The 25,059-nt window shown below is 46.3% G+C and overlaps 1 protein-coding gene across 2 annotated transcripts in view; it reads left to right on the forward strand.

Moving 5' to 3' along the window:
- The window catches only part of slc2a9l2 (solute carrier family 2 member 9, like 2), a 255,738-nt gene that overhangs the window by 230,219 nt on the left and 460 nt on the right, over window positions 1-25,059 (forward strand). The window lies entirely within an intron of this gene.

The raw sequence follows: 25,059 nt of genomic DNA on the forward strand, positions 1-25,059 counted from the left end.
GTGTGACATGGTGAAGTATGTGTTTTGGTTTGTCTAGGGGTTTGTAGGTTTAATGGGGTAATGTCTTGTCTAGGTGTTTGTATGTCGATGGCTGCCTAGATTGGTTCTCAATTAGAGACAGCTGTGGTTTATTGTCTCTAATTGGGAGCCATATTTAAGGCAGCCATGGGCATCATGTGTTTGTGGGTAATTGTCTATGTTGAACGTTTGTTGCTTGTCAGTGCACTTACGTTATTTAGCTTCACGGTCGTTTGTTGTTTTGTTAGTTTGTGTATAGTGTTCGTTTTGTGTTTTCTCTCTCTTCTCAATAAAAGATGTATTTTCCACACGCTGCGCCTTGGTCTACTATCTATCAAGAAGACGATCGTGACAGAATTACCCACCAGAATCGGATCAAGCAGCGTGTGAAACAACAACAGGACCCACCTACACAGGACTATTGGAATTGGAAGGAAATTCTGGACCGCGAAGTACCAGGAGAATATAACCGCCCCAAAGCTGAGCTGGAGGCAGCGAAAGCAGAGAGGCGGCGATATGAGGAGGCAGCACGGAAACAAGGCTGGAAGCCCGTAAGTCAAACCCCAAAATTTCTTGGGGGGGGGGGGGGGGCTCTCGGGTAGTTTAGTTGGGTCAGTCGGGAGACGTGAGCCAACTCCTCCTGTTTACCGTAAGGAGCCGGTGAGGGCGGATTTGGAGGAGAGTGACGCAGAGACAGTAAAGGAGTTAATGGAGAAATTGGAGGAGAGAGTTATGAGGGATGTATTGGTTTGGTGCATGAGGCACGGCATCCGTCCGAATGAACGTGTTGGTGACTTAATGTCATCGGGAACAGCTCTCCATACTCGTCCTGAGGTGCGTGCTAGCCGTCTGGTTAAGACAGTGCCTACAGCACGCACAAAGCCTCCTGTGCGTCTCCAGAGTCCTGTGCGTCCTGTTACTGCTCCTCGCACTAGCCCTGTGGTGCGTGTCTCCAGTCCAGTGCCTCCAGTTCCGGCACCACGCATCAAGCCTCCTGTGCGTCTCCAGAGCCCTGTACGCACTGTTCCTTCTCCCCGTACTCGCCCTGATGTGCGTGCCCTCAGCCCGGTACCACCAGTGCCGGTACCACGCACCAGGCCTATAGTACGCTTTGAGAGTCCAGTGTGCCCTGTTGCTGCTCCCCGCACTAGTCCTGAGGTGCGTGCCCTCAGCCCGGTACCTCCAGTTCCGGTACCACGCACCAGGCCTATAGTACGCCTTGAGAGTCCAGTGTGCCCTGTTCCTGCTCCCCGCACTAGCCTTGAGGTGCGTGTCTCCAGTCCGGTACCACCAGTTCCGGCACCACGCACCAAGCCTCATGTGCGTCTCCAGAGCCCTGTACGCACTGATCTTTCTCCCCGCACTCGTCCTGAGGTGCGTGCCCTCAGCCCGGTACCACCAGTCCCGGTACCACGCACTAGTCCTATAGTGCGCTTCGAGAACTCAGTGTGCCCTGTTCCTGTTCCCCGCAATAGCCTGAAGGTGCGTGTCCTTAGCCCGGTACCTCCAGTTCCGGCACCACGCACCAGGCCTACAGTGCGCCTCAGCCGGCCAGAGTCTGCCGTCTGCCCAACGGCGCCTGAACTGTCCGTCTGCCCAACGCCGACTGAACTGTCCGTCTGCCAAGCGCCGCATGAACTGCCCGTCTGTATTGAGCCTTCAAGGCCGCCCGTCTGCCATGAGCCTACAGAGCCGTCCGCCAGACAGGAGCCGCTAGAGCCTTCCGCCAGACAGGAGCCGCTAGAGCCTTCCGCCAGACAGGAGCCGCTAGAGCCTTCCGCCAGACAGGAGCCGCCAAAGCCTTCCGCCAGACAGGATCAGCCAGAGCCTTCCGCCAGACAGGATCAGCCAGAGCCTTCCGCCAGACAGGATCAGCCAGAGCCTTCCGCCAGACAGGATCAGCCAGAGCCTTCCGCCAGACAGGATCAGCCAGAGCCTTCCGCCAGACAGGATCAGCCAGAGCCTTCCGCCAGACAGGATCAGCCAGAGCCTTCCGCCAGACAGGATAAGCCAGAGCCTTCCGCGAGCCATGACCAGCCAGAGCCTTCCGCGAGCCATGACCAGCCAGAGCCGTCAGCGAGCCATGACCAGCCAGAGCCGTCAGCGAGCCATGACCAGCCAGAGCCGTCAGCGAGCCATGACCAGCCAGAGCCGTCAGCGAGCCATGACCAGCCAGAGCCGTCAGCGAGCCATGACCAGCCAGAGCCGTCAGCGAGCCATGACCAGCCAGAGCCGTCAGCGAGCCATGACCAGCCAGAGCCGTCAACGAGCCATGACCAGCCAGAGCCGTCAGCCAGCCATGAGCAGCCAGAGCCGTCAGCCAGCCATGAGCAGCCAGATCCGTCAGCCAGCCATGAGCAGCCAGATCCGTCAGCCAGCCATGAGCCGTCCAGCCAGGATCCGCCAGAGCCGTCCAGCCAGGATCCGCCAGAGCCGTCCAGCCAGGATCCGCCAGAGCCGTCCAGCCAGGATCCGCCAGCCAGCCAGGATCCGCCAGAGCCAGCCAGCCAGGATCCGCCATCTAGTCCGGTGCTGCCCCTTAGCCTGGTGCTGCCCCTTATCCTGGTGCTGCCCCTTATCCTGGTGCTGCCCCTTATCCTGGTGCTGCCCCTTATCCTGGTGCTGCCCCTTATCCCGGTGCTGCCCCTTAGTCCGGTGCTGCCCCTTAGTCCGGTGCTGCCCCTTAGTCCGGTGCTGCCACTTAGTCCGGTGCTGCCCCTTAATCCAGTGGGGTTAAGTTGGAGGGTGGTCATTTGGAGGAGGCTACGAAAGCGGGTAGTGACTATGGTGGGGTGGGGACCACGACCAGTGCCAGAGCCGCCACCGTGGACAAACGCCCACCCAGACCCTCCCCTAGACTTTATGCTGGTGCGCCCGGAGTTTGCACCTAAAGGGGGGGGTTATGTCACACCCTGGCCTTAGTTATCTTTGTTTTCATTATTATTTTAGTTAGGTCAGGGTGTGACATGGTGAAGTATGTGTTTTGGTTTGTCTAGGGGTTTGTAGGTTTAATGGGGTAATGTCTTGTCTAGGTGTTTGTATGTCGATGGCTGCCTAGATTGGTTCTCAATTAGAGACAGCTGTGGTTTATTGTCTCTAATTGGGAGCCATATTTAAGGCAGCCATGGGCATCATGTGTTTGTGGGTAATTGTCTATGTTGAACGTTTGTTGCTTGTCAGTGCACTTACGTTATTTAGCTTCACGGTCGTTTGTTGTTTTGTTAGTTTGTGTATAGTGTTCGTTTTGTGTTTTCTCTCTCTTCTCAATAAAAGAAGATGTATTTTCCACACGCTGCGCCTTGGTCTACTATCTATCAAGAAGACGATCGTGACATTTGTATTTGATATTATTTTCTGTGTGTGTGTTCTTGGGGACCTTCAATGCTGCAGAAATGTTTTGGTACCCTTCCCCAGATCTGTGCCTAGACACAATCCTGTCTTGGAGCTTTACGAACAATTTCTTCGACCTCATGGCTTGGTTTTTGCTCTGACATGCACTGTCAACTGTGGGACGTTATATAGACAGGTGTGTGCCAGTCAAAATCATGTCCAATCAATTGAATTTACCACAGGTGGACTCAAGTTGTAGAAACATTTCAAGGATGATCAATGGAAACAGGATGCACCTGAGCTTAATTTCGAGTCTCATAGAAAAGGGTCTGAATTCTTATGTAAATAAGGTATTCCTGTTTTTTATTTTTAATACATTTGCAAAAATGTTTGAAAACCAGTTTTTGCTTTGTCATTATGGGTTATTGTGTGTAGATTGATGAGGAAAAACATTGATTTAATCCATTTTATAATAAGGCCGAAAAAGTCTAGGGGTCTGAATACTTTCTGAAGGCACTATGTCGTGGTCCATGTGGCTGATAGGAATGGAGCATGTCACAAAGTAATATGTTTTCGAAGTTTGTAATACATCAGTTATTTTCATGTTAATCCAACAGTGAACCACTTATTGCAGAGCAAAAATGCATTTAGGCATACCTTCACTATGAAGTACATTCGTTTATCTTTAAGGAAAATTGTTTTAGGTGCATTATGTCCATCTTGCTAGCTAACTTGGTGACACAAGCAAGGAATGAGAGCGACAATCTTTGTAGACACACCCAAATAAGCATAGGCATTGTGTGCTTTTCCACAACATTATTAAGCCTGTACTAGGGCCTGGAACTGACTTTTTGGTCCACTAGCCACTGTGGCAGGTAGATGAAAAAATTCTACCAGTCTCTTAGACTTTTTACCAGCCAATTTCGAACCTGCAGAATAAAGATTAAAAAACATTCAGATCCCAGAGAACTTGCTTTGTTAGGTCTCTTTAACTTTGAGGTGAACTGTCCCTTTAATTATGAGAGGCGCGCTCTGAGTAGAGCGCGCCTCTCATAATTTGCATTTTCCACATGCCACGGTATAGCCTCAAAACATGGTTGAAAGTATAATTGTGATAACATAGATGGTCAATCCTTGCATCCATTGCTATGTCTATGAATTTGAGAGTGGTTACATTTCTCCTGGCACATCCCTCAGCCATTTAAACATATAATATTGATATAAACTTTAATATTGGGAGTTGAGATATAAAGTTTACAACAATAGAAAGCAAAAATTATCCTATTTCTTAACAGTAGCCTACATCTTTTTTTCTGGTGCCCTGTTGCTCAGTTGATAGAACATGGCGCTTGCAACACCAGGGTTGTGGATTCGATTCCCATGGGGGACCAGTACGAAAAAGTTTTAAAAATTAAGTCGCTCTGGATAATAGTGTCTGCTAAATGACTAAAATGTAAATATTTGCTAGAGGAGGATCATATAGCATGTTTTTGCGAAGAAAATGTATATTGTTCCCAAACGCTCGTTTGCTACCCACCACGTTGCTGGTACAGTCGACCAACTTACCTGCCAATACCAAAGTTTACCCACAATTGGCGGGTCTTAATTTTATGCCCTACCCTGTACGAATGCGAAAAATAGGGATTATGCTCAATGAAATGAATGAATTAAGGTCAGGCACCACAGAATGAAATGTTGTTTTTGCCTCTACCTATACATTTTCAGATTTGTTAGGATTTTGGTCTGTTAATATTAGTTAAGTAAACATAAAACATGTCAAAACTTGATGAAAATTTGTATTTTCTTTAGTTTATCATACTACCATCATCAACATTTTCATGAATTTTAACCACTTTAAAATGGACATCAATAATTTCAAAGGGCACTACATTGAATTACACCTAATTTCAAAGACCATTTCATAAAGAATGTTACAAACTGTACTACAATTAGTAACTTACTTTGAAGAGATGGTGATTGGGTTGAAGTTCACTTTTGGCATTTGGTAGTCTAAATTCAGTGTACGTGACTTTAACTGCCATTTCCTGAAAGTCAGACTCTTCCCACATTTTTCTCAGTTTCAGAAGCATCTGCATTCACCACATTTTGTGTGGTTATCCTTAGATATATTCTCCAGACTTGCCCAGAGGGAATTGTCGATATGCTGTCAATTTGTTATTCTAGATAACATTTAATTTGGAAAAATGCACCAAAAATGTATTTTACTTACACGTCTTTAGTATTTTACAGATAGAAAGTATTTATCCACCATCTGCTCTGGATAAGTCCGGTCCTCGAGAGTCTTAACGAAATGAAACAAAAATATGTAGGATGACTTCATCCAGTGTCCCCAAAAATAATTTGCGTCTAATGCAAATATGTGCATATTTAATTAGATATGGCCTAATTTGCATATTATAATAACATTTAATAAATGTTATTTATTGCATCGCAGTGCTAGCTGTGCCACCAGAGACTCTGGGTTCGAGCCCAGGCTCTGTCGCAGCCGGCCGCAACCGGGAGGTCCATGGGGCGACGCACAATTGGCCTAGCGTCGTCCGGGTTAGGGAGGGTTTGGCCGGTAGGGATATCCTTGTCTCATCGCGCACTAGCGACTCCTGTGACGTGTTTCGTCCGACACGGCTGGCTTCCGGGTTGGATGTGCGCTGTGTTTAGAAGCAGTGCTGCTTGGTTGGGATGTGTTTCGGAGGACGCATGGCTCTCGACCTTCGTCTCTCCCGAGCCCGTACGGGAGTTGTAGCGATGAGACAAGACAGTAACTACTAACAATTGGATACCACGAAATTGGGGAGAAAAAGGGGGTAAAGAAAAAAAAAGACTGGAACAAGGAATCACGGAAAAGTAGGCACGGATTGACGCTGCATACCCTGGGGACTCCCCTGAACTTTTGTTTCTGTTTTAGCACATTTGGGGATTTTACGCATAAAAACCACCACCACATTGAGAAAAACCATTAGATGCCGTAAAATTTAAATTAAATGTAAAGTCTCAAATAGCCGCCTGTCCCTTTTTAATAGCCGTGCAACCGCACATTTTTCAGCAAATAAACGCCTGTTTCAAATTAACGCTGGGTCTAAATGAATTGTTTACAAGGCTACTATGGATTGATTACAAGGTTTAATGTTTGATTCATAACATTCAATAAATCAGTAATGACTGTAAAAAAAAGTATGTCAATCATATGTTTTTATCGGCAGTAAGAAACTGCTAGCCATTGCCTGCTAAAAGCTAGCTAACTGGCAAGCACAAAAACAGTCAATAACTTCAGGAGTACAGAACCCTAGAAATCAGCTGATCGCCGTCTATTGGTGAATATAAGAACTGACAAAAATGCACAATCAAAGAGAAGAATAAAGTGCATTCGGAAAGTATTCAGACCCCTTCCCCTTTTCCACATTTTGTTACCTTACAGCTTTATTCTAAAATGGATTAAATAAAAATGTTCCTCATCAATCTGCACACACTACCCCATAATGACAAACCGAAAACAGTTTTGATATTTTTGATAATTAATCAAAAATAATAACCTGGACATCCTTATTTACATAATTATTCAGACCCTTTGCTACGAGACTCAAAATTGAGCTCAGGTGCATTCTGTTTCCATTGATCATCCTTGAGATGTTTCTACAACTTGATTGGAGTTCACCTATGGTAAATTCAATTGATTGGACATGATTTTTGAAAGGCACACACCTGTCTAAATAAGGTCCCTCAGTTGACAGTCCATGTCAGAGCAACAACTAAGCCATGAGGTTGAATTAATTGTCCGTCAAGCTGTCACGTTCCTGACCTATTTATGTTAGTTTGTTATGTGTGTTAGTTGGTCAGGACGTGAGGTTGGGTGGGCATTCTATGTTTTCTGTTTCTGTGTTGGTTTTTGGGTTGCCTGGTATGGCTCTTAATTAGAGGCAGGTGTTTGGCGTTCCTCTAATTAAGAGTCATATTTAGGTAGGCGTTGTCACAGTGTTCGTTGTGGGTGATTGTCTTCCGTGTCTGTGTCTGTACACCACGCGGGACTGTTTACGGTTTGTTCGGTTTGTGTAGTCTATGTTTCCTATTCGTGCGTTCTTCTTGTTTTATGTAAGTTCGTCGTCTAGGTCTGTCTACACAGTTTGTTGTTTTTGTTAGTTTAGTCAAGTTCGTGTTTTCGTTAATAAAATATGTCATTTCACTACGCTGCGCCTTGGTTCCCTCAATACTCCTCCTCTTCAGATGAAGAGGAGGAGGACTGCCGTTACAGAATCACCCACCAAGAATCCAGAACCAAGCAGCGTAAATTGGAGCAACGGGGAAGTATACAGGACTTGTGGAGTTGGGAGCAAATATTTAACGGAGAAGGACCATGGGCTAAAGTGAATCACCGTCCATGGGAACAGCTGGAGGCAGCTCGGAGAGTGGAGGAAAAGAGAGAGAGGAACCGGAGTTATGAGGGAACGCGTCTTGCACGGAAGCCCAAAAAGCCCGTGAGTAACACCCAAAAATTTCTTGGGGGGGGGCTAAGAGGTAGTGGGCCAAGGGCAGGTAGGAGACCTGCGCCCACTTCCCAGGCTTACCGTGGAGAGCGGGAGTACGGGCAGGCGCCGTGTTACGCAGTAGAGCGCACGGTGTCTCCTGTACGAGTGCATAGCCCAGTGCGGGTTATTCCACCTCCCCGCACTGGTAGGGCTAGATTGGGTATTGAGCCAGGTGTCATGAGGCCGGCTCAACGCGTCTGGTCTCCAGTGCGTCTCCTCGGGCCGGCATACATGGCACCTGCCTTACGCATGGTTTCCCCGGTTCGCCTACATAGGCCGGTGCGGGTTATTCCACCTCCCCGCACTGGTCGGGCAACCGGGAGCATTCAACCAGGTAAGGTTGGGCAGGCTCAATGCTCAAGAGTGCCAGTACGCCTCCACGGTCCGGTATTTCCGGCGCTACCTCCCCGCCCCAGCCTAGTACCTACAGTGCCTACACTACGCACTAGGCTACCAGTGCGTCTCCTGAGCCCTGTTCCTCCTCCACGCACTCTCCCTGTAGTGCGTGTATCCAGTTCGGTGCCTCCAGTTCCGGCACCACGCACTAAGCCTCCTGTGCGTCTCCAGAGCCCTGTACACACTGTTTCTTCTCCCCCTACTAATCCTGATGTGCTTGTCCTCAGCCCGGTGTCACCAGTGCCGGTACCACGCACCAGGTATAGAGTGGGCTTTGAGAGTACAGTGTGCCCTGTTCCTGCTCCCCGCACTAGTATGAAGGTGCGTATCCTTAGCCCGGTGCCTCCAGTTCCGGCACCACGCACCAGGTCTACAGTGCGCCTTATCCGGCCAGAGCCATCCGTCTCACCAGCGCCATCTGAGCCATCCGTCTCCCCAGCGCCATCTGAGCCATCCGTCTCCCCAGCGCCATCTGAGCCATCCGTCTCCCCAGCGCCGTCTGAGCCATCCGTCTGCAATGAGCCTGCAAAGCCGCCCGTCTGCCATGAGCCTGCAAAGCCGCCCGTCTGCCATGAGCCTACAGAGCCGCCCGCCAGACAGGAGCCGCTAGAGCCGCCCGTCAGACAGGATCCGCCAGAGCCGCCCGTCAGACAGGATCTGCCAGAGCCGCCAACCAGACAGGATCTGCCAGAGCCGCCAACCAGACAGGATCTGCCAGAGCCGCCAACCAGACAGGATCTGCCAGAGCCGCCAGCGAGCCATGAGCAGCCAGAGCCGCCAGCGAGCCATGAGCAGCGAGAGCCGTCAGCCTGCCATGAGCGTCGAGAGCCGTCAGCCTGCCATGAGCGTCGCGAGCCGTCAGCCAGCCATGAGCGTCGCGAGCCGTCAGCCAGCCATGAGCGTCGAGAGCCGTCAGCCAGCCATGAGCGTCGAGAGCCGTCAGCCAGCCATGAGCGTCGAGAGCCGTCAGCCAGCCATGAGCGTCGAGAGCCGTCAGCCAGCCATGAGCGTCGAGAGCCGTCAGCCAGCCATGAGCGTCGAGAGCCGTCAGCCAGCCATGAGCGTCGAGAGCCGTCAGCCAGCCATGAGCGTCGAGAGCCGTCAGCCAGCCATGAGCGTCGAGAGCCGTCAGCCAGCCATGAGCGTCGAGAGCCGTCAGCCAGCCATGAGCGTCGAGAGCCGTCAGCCAGCCATGAGCGTCCAGATTCGTCAGTCAGCCATGAGCTGCCCTTCAGCCAGAAAAGGCTATATACCCAGAACTGCCCCTCAGTCCAGAGCTGTCTCTCTGTCCGGAGCTGCCCTTCAGTCCGGAGTTGCCCCTCTATCCTGATCTCCCTCTCTATCTTGAGCTACCTCTATATTCTGATCTATCCCTCTGTCTGGTGCTATCCCTCTGTCTTGATCAATCTCTCTGTCCCGGTGCTGTCCCTATCAGTGATGTTACTAAGAAGATTTTGTGGGGGTAAAAGGAGGGTGGACATTCTTAGGGGGAGATGGAGGCTAGGATGGATTATGGTGGGGTGGGGACCTCGCCCGGAGCCTGAGCCACCACCGTGGTTAGATGCCCACCCAGACCCTCCCCTAGACTTTGTGCTGGTGCGCCCGGAGTTCGCACCTTATGGGGGGGGTTATGTCACGTTCCTGACCTATTTATGTTAGTTTGTTATGTGTGTTAGTTGGTCAGGACGTGAGGTTGGGTGGGCATTCTATGTTTTCTGTTTCTGTGTTGGTTTTTGGGTTGCCTGGTATGGCTCTTAATTAGAGGCAGGTGTTTGGCGTTCCTCTAATTAAGAGTCATATTTAGGTAGGCGTTGTCACAGTGTTCGTTGTGGGTGATTGTCTTCCGTGTCTGTGTCTGTACACCACGCGGGACTGTTTACGGTTTGTTCGGTTTGTGTAGTCTATGTTTCCTATTCGTGCGTTCTTCTTGTTTTATGTAAGTTCGTCGTCTAGGTCTGTCTACACAGTTTGTTGTTTTTGTTAGTTTAGTCAAGTTCGTGTTTTCGTTAATAAAATATGTCATTTCACTACGCTGCGCCTTGGTTCCCTCAATACTCCTCCTCTTCAGATGAAGAGGAGGAGGACTGCCGTTACACAAGCTCTGAGACAGGATTGTGTCGAGGCACAGATCTGGGGAAGGGTACCAAAATATTTCTGCAGCATTAAGGGTCCCCAAGAACACAATGGCCTCCATCATTCTTATGACATGGCAGCGTGGTAGAAACTGAAGGGAAGCCGCCATCTAAAATTCAAAATGTAACATTGGAGGGGGACGTTTTTATAGCTATGTCTCCAGAAGATAGCGCATGAGCGAGCAGTTTAAAAACTGGATCTAGTGCCTGGCCTACTGGGGGAGGTTGAGGCCTTAAAAACAGGAATGGATTACAGTAATAAAATGATGGAAGAAATACGAGCGGAAAATAAGATATTGAAAACTAACATGGACTCCCTAAAAGACACTGCAGAGAGGCTACGGTATGATAATAAAACAATGAAAGCCAAATTACTTGATCTAAAGTGCAGAAGTATGAAAAATAATATTGTTATAATGGGAATAAAGGAGGATGAAAATAAACTATCAGTCAACGAAGGAAAAAGTCATGGTATTCATGAAACGTAATCTCAAGATAACTGACGAACAGGTGGAAACAATTGATTTTCAAAGGGCTCGCCGTTTTGGTGGCAGAGCAGAGGGAAGGCCCCGTCCGATCGTAGCTATGCTAACCCACTACAAGATGAAAATTGCCTTGTTACAACAGGGTATGGAATTGAAGAACACCCCATTGTCTATTAATGAACAATTTCCCCATGAAATAGTGGAGAGACAATGTGCTCTGTACTCCACTTTCAAAAGGCCCCGAGCAGAGAAGCAGAATGTTGGTCTAGTGGTCGATAGATTATATGTTAACAACCAAATGTTCAAGGACTCGAAGATTACAACGTGGCTGTGAGTGATAGCTACTTCCTGTTGAAGTAGTCCCTGATACATATTTGCACCTCATTACACAGTACAGATATGGATTCCATAGTTTTTTACAAAAAAAAAATTGTACATGATGGATTTTTTTTTTTTCATGCAGTATGGAACCGTGGACTTAAAATAAGGTTGGACTTATGGTAATGCAGAATGGGTATGATGAACTTATCCTATTTCCTTATCCTATCTTATCTATTTAGGCAATATGTAACTTTGAACTATATGGACTTAAAATCAGGTTTTGATTTAGGGACAGGTGAAGATAGGGAAGGCTGAACTTATATCTTTGATTGTTTATTTATTTCGTTAGAAAATTGTACATTAGAAATACCAAGTTTTTTTGTGTTTTTTTTTCTCCCTAATTGTAGAGGTGGGGTATATTATGACTTAATAGCGGTTATATAGTGTAGCCCTTGTTCGCGGATGTGAATCTGAACGATTAGCTTTTAAGATAAAACTTAATAAATATGAATAGAATTATTGTAGGGCTAGGACAAAGGATTATATAATTAAAAACCTGCCTAGGTTCTCTATTGGAGTAGGCCTATACGATCCTAAAATAATTGGTGTCTCAGTGGCGGATTTAGGCATGGGCGGGCAGCCACCCAGGGCGGCATCTTGCCGGGGGCGGCACGGGGAGCCCGCACAATTTTTGGGGGAATGGTGACATTTGCGCGATTGGTTTTCTATCGCTCATTTGCACGTCACGTCAATGATATCATGTCACCGTGTGGGACTGTGGGTAAATTAACCTTGTCGAAGTCGGCGCCCTGATTCTAGTTTGTGAGCTAGGCAGGCTACTGCCTGGGAAGGTCTTCCACTCAGAAGTACGAGATGGGGAGGGGGGCAGGGGTAGGTTGACCTCAGGTCTCCTCACTGGAGGCCCAAGGTAGGGAGAGCGGGGGAATCTTATCAAATAGCGCACCTCTAACTTTCTACAGTACTAATGCAATTAGTAAAATCAGTCACACTACGAAATGCTACCAAATAAACCACAATTCATTAATAATACTGTGAATATACACTACCATTCAAAAGTTTGGGTTCACTTAGGAAAGTCCTTGTTTTTGAAAGAAAAGCAAATTTTTTGTCCATTAAAAATAACATCAAATTGATTAGAAATACAGTGTAGACATTGTTAATGTTGTAAATGACTATTGTAGCTGGAAAAGGCAGATTTTTTTATGGAATATCTACATAGACGTACAGAGGCTCATTATCAGCAACCATCACTCCAATGGCACGTTGTGTTAGCTAATCCAAGTTTATAATTTTAAAAGGCTAATTGATCATTAGAAAACCCTTTTGCAACTATGCCAGCAATAAAACTGGCCTTCTTTAGACTAGTTGAGTATCTGGATCATCAGCATTTGTGGGTTCGATTACAGGCTCAAAATGGCCAGAAAAAAAGAACTTTCTGCTGAAACTCGTCAGTCTATTCTTGTTCTGAGAAATGAAGGCTATTCCATGCAAGAAATTGCTAAGAAACTGAAGATCTCGTACAACGCTGTGTACTACTCCCTTCACAAAACATAGCAAACTAGCTCTAACCAGAATAGAAAGAGGAGTGGGAGGCCCCGGTGCACAACTGAGCAAGAGGACAAGTACATTAGAGTGTCTAGTTTGAGAAACAGATGCCTCACAAGTCCTCAACTGGCAGCTTCATTAAATAGTACCCGCAAAACACCAGTCTCAACGTCAACAGTGAAGAGGCGACTACAGGATGCTGGCAGAGTTTCAACGAAAAAGCCATATCTCAGACTGGCCAATAAAAAGAAAAGATTAAGATGGACAAAAGAACACAGACACTGGACAGAGGAACTCTGCCTAGAAGGCCAGCATCCCGGAGTCACCTCTTCACTGTTGACGTTGTGATGCCTAAGACAAATTTTGACTTGCAGTCATTAGTGGCCGTTAGATTCTATGTGCCTTTTTCCTTCTTTTTTTGTCGGAATACAACAGGATTTAATGAGGACTACATTAAATATGTCTTGCATGTAATGGACATCTTGCGATATATTGTACTTGTTTTCTCTTCATTTTTTCAAAATTGCTTCAACAATTGAATCCAATGAACTGAGCAGGCTGGGCTGACATGCTTATAGCCTCGCTAGGACTTTCTAAATATGTGCATGCATTTATAAGATTGTGCTGCTATTATTTCTGTTAATATGATCTATTATTGTTACTATTTATTTTTTTCTGACTGTTTTCCATGTTATTTGGTTAGTTCTCGTAAAAAAGCACCCTCTTGGATATTTATGTTATCATGAGACTGCCCATATTTCCATCTGGCCAACGCCAATTGGCGGCCAAGGGTTTGCCTTAGGACGCAAAGGTGCGTCATGAGTCAGGGAGATGGTCTGATGGTCTTATTGACAACAGACCTAGATATGGGGGGAGGTTTTAGTGGGTGGAATATTACAACAATTGGAGGTTTACAAATAACTGTGCAAACAGATCCGCAAGGAAGATGGATTATTTTAAATATGCTATTGGACCAAAAACAGATCTGGCTAATTAATCTATATGGCCAAATAATGATGATCCACACCTCTTTGAAAATATATATAAATATCTATTGAGCTCACAAGCAACGAATGAATCTATTATTATGGTGGGAGATTATAATACGCTTTTAACCTGTTATGGCTGAAGGGGCAGCATTGAGTAACCTGGAAAGAGGTGGCCATTTCAAACGGCCTCGTACTCAATTCTTGCTCGTACAATATGCATATTATTCTTACTATTGGATAGAAAACACTCTCTAGTTTCTAAAACCGTTTTAATTATTTCTCTAAGTGAACCAGAACTCTTTCTGCAGCCCATTTCCTATCCGGAAGTGAGATTTCCAAAAGCGAGGTCTTTTTTCAAGAGCTTGTCTATAAAAGGGCATGTCACTTGGGACTATAGAAACACGTCATACACCTTCCCCTGGGTGTCAAGCGGAAGTGAGAGCAGAAATGACTTGATTATCTCGTTCTGGGATTGAATACATCCTCTTGGAGTGAGAGGTCCGCCATTATTTTTTTTCCGAAGGCGCGAAGTTGGACCTGGAATCGCCTCCTGGAAAACCGTCGTTATAGGTGAATATGATCTCCGGCTTCGATTTTATTTGATACATGTCACAATATCATCCTAAAGTATGTTTTTTCAATATAGTTTAATTATATTATTGAAATTTATTCGGGACTTTAGACGTGATGCGTTGGAAGAATTTGTTCAAGAAGGAGAGGTTAGCGCCGCACGGCCAGTGTGCTTGCTAATTCAAGAGGGAAATAGTTCGTTCTGGATCCAAACAAAGACGGTTCTGGACAAAGGACCCCTTGTACAACATTCTGATGGAAGATCAACAAAGATAAGGACCCAATTTGGGATGCTATTTCATATATCTGTCGAACTGTGCTATCGCTACCGATTACTTGGAATCAATGCTGTTGTGTGTTAGCTATTGCAGTAAGCTAATATAACGATATATTGTGTTTTCGCTGTAAAACACTTTAAAAAATCGGAAATATTGGCTGTATTCACAAGATCTTTGTCTTTCATTTTGCTATACACCATATATTTTTCTGAAATGTTTTATGATGAGTAATTAGGTAGTTGACGTTGGTGTCTGTATTTACTCTGGCTACTCCCGTGCTATTTCTGACTGTAGCTATGATGGTAGCATCAATGTAAAACTGATTTATAGCTCAAATATGCACATTTTTCGAACAAAACATAGATTTATTGTGTAACATGTTATAGGACTGTCATCTGAGGAAGTTGTTTCTAGGTTTGTTTGGTTGGATCTTGGTTAGTTAGGTTGGCTTTGTGCATGCTAGCTGTGCTGTGAAAAATGTCTGTCCTCTTTTGTATTTGGTGGTGAACTAACATAAATATACGTGGTGTTTTCGCTGTAAAACATTTTAAAAATCGGACACGTTGGCTGGATTCACAAGATGTTTATCTTTCAAATGCTGTATTGGACTTGTTAATGTGTGAAAGTTAAATATTTAAAAAAAATAGATTTTGAATTTCGCGCCCTGCAATTGAGCTGGATGTTGTCATAAGTGTACCGACCTCGGGCTTGCAGCCCTAACAGGTACCTCAATGGATTGTAAAGGAAATCACCCTCAAGCACTAGAGGAGCAGCACCAGACTGAGGGGCAGCTCCGGACTGGCTGACGGCTCTGGCTGCTCATGGCTGGCTGACGGCTCTGGCTGCTCATGGCTGGCTGACGGCTCTGGCTGCTCATGGCTGGCTGACGGCTCTGGCTGCTCATGGCTGGCTGACGGCTCTGGCTGCTCATGGCTGGCTGACGGCTCTGGCTGCTCATGGCTGGCTGACGGCTCTGGCTGCTCATGGCTGGCTGACGGCTCTGGCTGCTCCTGGCTGGCTGACGGCTCTGGCTGCTCCTGTCTGGCGGAAGGCTCTGGCTGCTCCTGTCTGGCGGAAGGCTCTGGCTGCTCCTGTCTGGCGGAAGGCTCTGGCTGCTCCTGTCTGGCGGAAGCCTCTGGCTGCTCCTGTCTGGCGGAAGCCTCTGGCTGCTCCTGTCTGGCGGAAGGCTCTGGCTGCTCCTGTCTGGCGGAAGGCTCTGGCTGCTCCTGTCTGGCAGAAGGCTCTGGCTGCTCCTGTCTGGCGGAAGGCTCTGGCTGCTCATGGCTGGCTGACGGCTCTGGCTGCTCCTGTCTGGCTGACGGCTCTGGCTGCTCCTGTCTGGCTGACGGCTCTGGCTGCTCTTGGCTGGCTGACGGCTCTGGCTGCTCATGGCTGGCTGACGGCTCTGGCTGCTCATGGCTGGCTGACGGCTCTGGCTGCTCATGGCTGGCTGACGGCTCTGGCTGCTCATGGCTGGCTGACGGCTCTGGCTGCTCCTGTCTGGCGGAAGGCTCTGGCTGCTCCTGTCTGGCGGAAGGCTCTGGCTGCTCCTGTCTGGCGGAAGGCTCTGGCTGCTCCTGTCTGGCGGAAGGCTCTGGCTGCTCCTGTCTGGCGGAAGGCTCTGGCTGCTCCTGTCTGGCGGAAGGCTCTGGCGGCTCCTGTCTGGCGGAAGGCTCTGGCGGCTCCTGTCTGGCGGACGGCTCTAGCGGCTCCTGACTGACGGACGGCTCTGAAGGCTCAGGACAGACGGGCGGCTTTGAAGGCTCAGGACAGACGGGCGGCTTTGAAGGCTCAGGACAGACGGGCGGCCTTGAAGGCTCAGTACAGACGGGCAGCGCAGGCGGCGCTTGGCAGACGGACAGCTCAGACGGCGTTGGGCAGACGGGCAGTTCAGGCACCGCTGGACAGACGGCAGACACTGGCCGGCTGAGGCGCACTGTAGGCCTGGTGCGTGGTGCCGGAACTGGAGGTACCGGGCTAAGGACACGCACCTTAAGGCTAGTGCGGGGAGCAGCAACAGGACGCACAGGACTCTGGAGACGCACAGGAGGCTTGGTGCGTGGTGCCGGAACTGGTGGTACCGGGCTGGAGACACGCACCATAGGGCTAGTGCGTGGAGGAGGAACAGGGCTCTGGAGACGCACAGGAAGCCTGGTGCGTGGTGTAGGCACTGGTGGTACTGGGCTGGGGCGGGGAGGTGGCGCCGGATATACCGGACCGTGCAGGCGTACTGTCTCCCTTGAGCACCGAGCCTGCCCAACCTTACCTGGTTGTATGCTCCCCGTAGCCCGACCAGTGCGGGGAGGTGGAATAACCCGCACTGGGCTGTGTTGGCGAACCGGGGACACCATGCGTAAGGCTGGTGCCATGTACACCGGCCCGAGGAGACGTACTGGAGGCCAGATATGTTGAGCCGGCTTCATGGCACTTGGCTCAATGCTCAATCTAGCCCTACCAGTGCGGGGAGGTGGAATAACCCGCACCGGGCTATGCACACGTACAGGAGACACCGTGCGCTCTACCGCATAACACGGTGTCTGCCCGTACTCTCGCTCTCCACGGTAAGATCGGGAAGTTGGCGCAGGTCTCCTACCTGACTTCGCCATACTACCCTTTAGCCCCCCCCCCCCCCCCCCCCCAATACATTTTTGGGCTTGACTCACAGGCTTTCTACCGCGTCGTCGTGCTGCCTCCATTCGCCGGTATCCCTCCTCACACTGCGCCAGAGAATCCCAGGCGGGCTCCGGCCTTCTCCCTGGGTCGATCGCCCACCTGTCGATCTCCTCCCACGTAGTGTAGTCCAGATTTTGCTCCTGCTTCCATGCTGCCTCCTCATACCGCCGCCTCTCGGCTTTAGCTGCCTCCAGCTCTTCACGAGGGCGGCGATATTCTCCAGGTTGTGCCCATGGACCTTTACCGTCCAGTATTTCCTCCCATGTCCAGAAATCCTGCGATCGCTGCTGCTGCTTTTTCCCACGCTGCTTGATCCTTGGTGGGTGGGTGATTCTGTAACGGTTGTTCTCCTCCTCGTCTGAGGAGGAGCATGGATCGGACCAAAACGCAGCGTGTTGTGAAGACATGATGAATTTATTTAGACAAGACGAACACGAAGTACACTTGAATAAATTACAAAATAACAAAAACGACGTAGACCGACCTGAACATGAGAACTTACATAAAACGAAGAACGCACGAACAGACTAGACAAACGAAACAGTCCCGTGTGGTACGTAAACTAACACGGAAGACAATCACCCACAAACAAACAGTGAGAACAGCCTACCTTAATATGGTTCTCAATCAGAGGAAACGTAAAACACCTGCCCCTGATTGAGAACCATATCAGGCAAATACAATTAACTAAACATAGAAACACATAACATAGAATGCCCACCCAGCTCACGTCCTGACCACTTAAACACATACTAAACAAAGGAAATAAGGTCAGGAACGTGACAGGTAGACGGTAATGGAAACTGTACCAGAAGCACAAAATAGGTTAGAGGGAAAAAATGTATAAATGGAAGTACTTATTCAAGAACGATTAAGTGTAATGTATTACAAAAATAAAGCGAATTGGATGGGAAATGGTGGAAAATGTACAACATTTTTCTTGAATCTTCAACGTAGAAAAATAATTTACAGAAGCTCATTACAAATGGAGTCATCCATGATTCACCAAATTATATTTTAAAAGAGGTAGCACAAAGCATATGTTTTATTTTTGTCTCCTCCATTTCCACTGATTGATGTAAACTGTAAGGATGTATTTCCTAATAATAATAATAATAATAATAATGTAAAATTAACAAATTTACAGAAAGACCTGTGTGAAGGCCAACTTACAGAAGAGGAACTAAAATCTTTTCAGTCTGGAAAAACACCATGGCTGTCACGGATTCTCTGGAACTTTCATTGTGCACACCTGGCCCCTATTCCCTCTGATTGTATTTGTTTATATGTGCCCTTTGTTCACCATGGTGCTGTCCATTATTATTACAATGTCCGTTGGTGTGTGTGAGTACCTGTGCTGTGTGTTTTGGCTTTTGTGCCATTGTGGATTGTGCATATGATTACGGGTCTCGTCGCGTGTGTTAATCATTGTGCGTGCGTGTATTTATTCAAGGTACTCCTTGCTCTTTTGTTTGGGTTTCAACCCTGGGTTTTTGTATGGTGTTTGTTTGGTCTTCGTCCCCGTGCCTTTAAACGGCACGCCGTAATTTGGGTACAATAAAAAAAACAATTGCGCATTCCTGCGCCTGTCTCCCGAATAATTTATGCCAATGTGACAAGGGCTTGACGGTATACCAGTAGAGGCATATCAGACCTTTTTTGATGTACTCAGAGATCCATTATTATGTTTTACTTACTCCTAAACAAATGGTAGACTTTCAGTTACTCCACAAGAGATTCTGATTTCATTACTACTTAAACAGGACCCAGGTGGTAAGTATAAAGATCCAGTCCATTTTTAAAAAACTGGAGGCCTCTAGCTCTTGCTGAGATTAGATAATCTTGGCGAAATGCAGAGCACATAGAATAAAAAAGGTATTATCAGATATTGTTCATCCTGATCAGACAAGTTTTTTACATTGACGATATATTGGAGATAATATACAACAATTACTTGAAACAATTGAACATTATGAAACATCCAAGATACCATGCCTGGTCTTCATAGCAGATTTTGAAAAGGCATTTGATAAACGACTAGAATTTATATATAAATGCCTGAATTACTTTAATTTTGGTGAATCGCTTGGGGAAAAGTTATGTATAGTTGAAGTCTACATCTACTTTGTGCATGACATAAGTAATTTTCCAACAATTGTTTAGAGACAGATTATTTGACTTATAATTCACTGTATCACAATTCCAGTCGGTCAGAAGTTTACCTACACTAAGTTGACTGTGCCTTTAAACAGCTTGGAAAATTCCAGAAAATGATGTCATGGCTTTAGAAGCTTCTGATAGGCTAATTGACATAATTTGAGTCAATTGGAGGTGTACCTGTGGATGTATTTCAAGGCCTACCTTCAAACTCAGTGCCTCTTTGGTTAACATTATGGGAAAACAAAAGAAATCAGCCAAGAGAAAAAAAGTAGAGAGAATGATTTATTTCAGCTTTCATTTCTTTAATCACATTCCCAATGGGTCAGAAGTTTACATACACTCAATTAGTATTTGGTAGCATTTCCATCAAATTGTTTAACTTGGGTCAAACGTTTCGGGTAGCCTTCCACAAGCTTCCCATAATACGTTGGGTGAATTTTGGCCTATTCTTCCTGACAGAGCTGGTGTAACTGAGTCAGGCTTGTAGATCTCCTTGCTCGCACACGCTTTTTCAGTTCTGCCCACACATTTTCCATAGGGTTGAGGTCAGTGCATTGTGATGGCCACTCCAACACCTTGACTTTGTTGTCCTTAAGCCATTTTGCCACAACTTTGGAAGTATGCTTGGGGTCATTGTCCATTTGGAAGACCCATTTGTGGCCAACTTTAACTTCCTGAATGATGTCTTGAGATGTTGCTTCAATATATCCACAAAATGTTCCTACCTCATGATGCCATCTGAGGCGACGGTCCTCAGTCCGGAGCCTCCAGCGACCGTCCCCTTAGAGTTCCTTATTATTCTCTATGTTTGGTTAGGTCAGGGTATGGGTCAGGTTTTTGCCTGACAGAACTGTGCGCTTTCGTTTCAAGTGTTTTTTGAATATTAAAATGAACAGTTTCCACGCTGCGCCTTGGTCCACTCTTCATTCTACAAACGAGAGTCGTTACAACAACCAGCACTGCAGCTGCAACTGATGAGTATAGCAAAGTGTTTCGATAACCTTGCATTGTTATTTTTTGCAGCTTATCTCTTTTTTAATATCTCTTTTTTTAGATTTTAAATTCACTTTCTCTGGTCATGGGAGTAACAACATGAATTGGTGCATGAGGCAGAAATAATGCAGTGCGACTTGAGTTTCGCCAACAGCTGGAAGACAATGTCCCCTTTTCTCAGCGGAGGGAGGGAGAGCGGAGGGACGGTGTGAGTCGGGTGAGAGGCAGCCTCCCTGCTGCTCTCTCCTTTCCTCCCTCCCCTCTGACTGACCATCAGATGCAGGCCATCCAGTAAAATAAAACAAAGCTAATTATTGTGCTCACTCAGCTGTGCCTCACAAGTAATACAGCAAATGATATATTACCAGTGTGATCGTATACCGAACATTTTGAAATATAATTTCAAAATGGTCTGAGAAGAACAACATTGACAAGGCAATTCAAGCATAGCCAATATGTGATAATGTATTGGGCCTCATAGCCTACTGCACAAACCTCATTGTTACAGAACTGTTTTTAATAGGTTAATGTTGCATAGGCTTATTATTTTTTTTGTTTAAAAAAACTGAGTGGTAGATCTTGCTTTGGACTCAGAAAGTGATCTTGACTCAGAAAAGGTTGGTGTCTTAATGTATTCACCTGAAAAAAAGGCAAATTATTAAAGACTTTGTAGCAGCTCTAAACAATTGTCCGCTACAGGAAATGCTCACTGGTACCCTAGTTTATAGAAAGACCCATATACATATACCCGTATAATGTAATTTTAAGACTCATTATATGATTATCACAATGTAGCATACGTCACTGCTGTAGTGCTAGAGGCTAATCCAAAATGTAAAAGGTAGAAACAGCATTATAAATCATCTTGCATTCCCAAAATGACAGTTTGCCAGGCTGAAAACGCATAATAATAATGTTGAGTAAAGCCTAGTCAAGCAGCTAATTTGCTGTCCTTGGGTCGGCCTCCCCTTGGGCCATTAAGAGTATGAGCACAGTCTGCATAAACCACCCCCCAGACACACACACACACACACACTGTAGCCCTCTCCTTGTCAACTGGGACAAGCAATTGCCCCCACAATGCAGTGACCATGACCAATGCAGTGACCATGACCTCCCGAAGGCCAGCCCCATTATTGCACTGGGGACACCTCTCCCTGATCAGATGTATTAACTTTTATATCCCCTCCATTATGGACATTTAATTATCCTTGTGTCCCCGTCGCGCGCCGAACAGATTGCAGCCGCCGAGGATAAACTTCTCTCTAGGTCAGTGTATGTTTGTCTATGTGTCAGGGAGGCTAAATGTGCCAAGCCAGCACTGCAGGCAATAAAGCTTACCCCATAAAACAGAAACCACCTCCTTTCTCACGTCAATCAATAGGCCAGTGAAAAATCAATCTTAGCAATAACAGGAAGTTGAAATATTTTTATAGGAAATGCATTTGTAATTAGCATTACTCATCTGTCCGTGTAATGCAAAATTTATCGGACTAAGGGATTTTTCCAACTTTTGCAAATTAGTGTTACATCACAGAAACCGTTTTTATTTTTTCAGTCTGGATCAGGCTACTAAATACAGCCTTGTTTATCTTCTTATGAAATATTTGAAAGAGGGAACAACCGTGTCTCGATGTGACACAGTAATAACCCATAAGGCCTTAGGAAGGCGGATGTCAACAGGAAGTAGTTGGGCTTTGAGGTCACCGTTGTATGGGTACTGTGTGTTTTATGACAGGTACAGTGGGGCAAAAAAGTATTTAGTCAGCCACCAATTGTGCAAGTTCTCCCACTTAAAAAGATGAGAGAGGCCTGTAATTTTCATCATAGGTACACTTCAACCATGACAGACAAAATGGAAAAAAAAAAAATCCAGAAAATCACATTGTAGGATTTTTAATGAATTTATTTGTAAATTATGGTGGAAAATAAGTATTTGGTCACCTACAAACAAGCAAGATTTCTGGCTCTCACAGACCTGTAACTTCTTCTTTAAGAGGCTCCTCTGTCCTCCACTCGTTACCTGTATTAATGGCACCTGTTTGAACTTGTTATCAGTATAAAAGACACCTGTCCACAACCTCAAACAGTCACACTCCAAACTCCACTATGGCCAAGACCAAAGAGCTGTCAAAGGACACCAGAAACAAAATTGTAGACCTGCACCAGGCTGGGAAGACTGAATCTGCAATAGGTAAGCAGCTTGGTTTGAAGAAATCAACTGTGGGAGCAATTATTAGGAAATGGAAGACATACAAGACCACTGATAATCTCCCTCGATCTGGGGCTCCACGCAAGATCTCACCCCGTGGGGTCAAAATGATCACAAGAACGGTGAGCAAAAATCCCAGAACCACACGGGGGGACCTAGTGAATGACCTGCAGAGAGCTGGGACCAAAGTAACAAAGCCTACCATCAGTAACACACTACGCCGCCAGGGACTCAAGTCCTGCAGTGCCAGACGTGTCCCCCTGCTTAAGCCAGTACATGTCCAGGCCGTCTGAAGTTTGCTAGAGAGCATTTGGATGATCCAGAAGAAGATTGGGAGAATGTCATATGGTCAGATGAAACCAAAATATAACTTTTTGGTAAAAACTCAACTCGTCGTGTTTGGAGGACAAAGAATGCTGAGTTGCATCCAAAGAACACCATACCTACTGTGAAGCATGGGGGTGGAAACATCATGCTTTGGGGCTGTTTTTCTGCAAAGGGACCAGGACGACTGATCCGTGTAAAGGAAAGAATGAATGGGGCCATGTATCGTGAGATTTTGAGTGAAAACCTCCTTCCATCAGCAAGGGCATTGAAGATGAAACGTGGCTGGGTCTTTCAGCATGACAATGATCCCAAACACACCGCCCGGGCAACGAAGGAGTGGCTTCGTAAGAAGCATTTCAAGGTCCTGGAGTGGCCTAGCCAGTCTCCAGATCTCAACCCCATAGAAAATCTTTGGAGGGTGTTGAAAGTCCGTGTTGCCCAGCAACAGCCCCAAAACATCACTGCTCTAGAGGAGATCTGCATGGAGGAATGGGCCAAAATACCAGCAACAGTGTGTGAAAACCTTGTGAAGACTTACAGAAAACGTTTGACCTCTGTCATTGCCAACAAAGGGTATATAACAAAGTATTGAGATAAACTTTTGTTATTGACCAAATACTTGATTTCCACCATAATTTGCAAATAAATTCATAAAAAATCCTACAATGTGATTTTGATGAAAATGATTATGATGAAAATTACAGGCCTCTCTCATCTTTTTAAGTGGGAGAACTTGCACAATTGGTGGCTGACTAAATACTTTTTTGCCCCACTGTATATTAGACTGTTTGGAAAATAGCTTTTAGTGCATCATGTCCTCATGAACAGTAGATTCAAAATCCCAGTCTGGGGTCAATCAAGATTCCCAGGCAGTCTCCCTCTGGTAATCTGCCTGGCCAGATTTGAAATCCCTCATTAAACTGAATGATTGACAGTGCACGGTCAGATTTCAAAGATGTTGGGTATATTTGTGGTTCCCTGTGAATGTTGGATTCTTTCTCTATTCCCTGCGACTTCTCAGCATTGGACTGTGTTTTTCAGTAATCCCAATTATTTCCCAGGCTCATCCTTCTGAATTTGTTTGATTCTTTGTTTGATTCTGAAATGTTTCTAAAACGTAATCCAATATTCCGTTTGGCCTGAATAGATTTAGTTCATTTAAGAATTTGTAAAGCTCCCACTGAGAGGGAGTCAGGTCAGAGAAATGTAATTCACAGCAGGCCATACACTCTTAGATAAAAGGGTTGCGAAAGGGTTCTTAGGCTGTCCCCATAAGAGAACCCTTATTTGTTCCAGGTAGATCCTTTTTTGGTTCCAGGTTTGAAATCTTTTGGTCTAAGAGTGTAGTCCCAGTGGGATTCAGAGCAAACAAATTTTAAACATAAAAAATAAAAAAATCCTATGGGGACAGCCAAAGAACCCTTTTAGGTTCTAGATAGCACCATTTTTTCTAACAGTGTAGTCCCATTCTCAGAAGTAATTGCAAATACACTTTCTACTCACTACCAAATACATTATATAGATTATATAATTATAGAACATACAGCATTACATGCTTGCAAAGCTTCAGCTCTTCAGTAGGCCTATGCAAGCACTAGGTCCAGCCACACTCCGTTGCCTGTGTTTCTTTTTTACTGATGTTTTACTGCTCTGAGAGGCGACATTGATGCTCCCTGCTTGGTGACTTTTTAAGAAGTGTGACTCGCCACTGAGTTTCAATTCTCTTTGGTCCCCCTGGAGGTTATCTAAATGTAGAAATGGACCACAGAGTTAGTATAACTACTCTGGTGACTCTTGCAAATGTTTGTTTGTGTGTGTGGGGGGGGGGGGGGGGGGGGAATTGAACTGCACTGACCACAATGGAATGGAGAGCACGCCTCAGGAGAATGAGGCTGTTATTGCTTGTCACACCAACAGTTTCACACAGATGGCTAGATGCCTCGGTACACACACTTCAGGCTGACAGCTCAGGGAAGCCTATCTTTTTGTGAGGGGGAAGTTTGGGCTGGAAAGTTTGGGCTGGAAATGAAGGTGAAATGTTTGTAAATGTGGCAAATCTTGGCAGATTTGA

Source organism: Salvelinus namaycush, chromosome 2 (genome assembly GCF_016432855.1).
Source record: "Salvelinus namaycush isolate Seneca chromosome 2, SaNama_1.0, whole genome shotgun sequence".
NCBI lineage: Eukaryota > Metazoa > Chordata > Actinopteri > Salmoniformes > Salmonidae > Salvelinus > Salvelinus namaycush.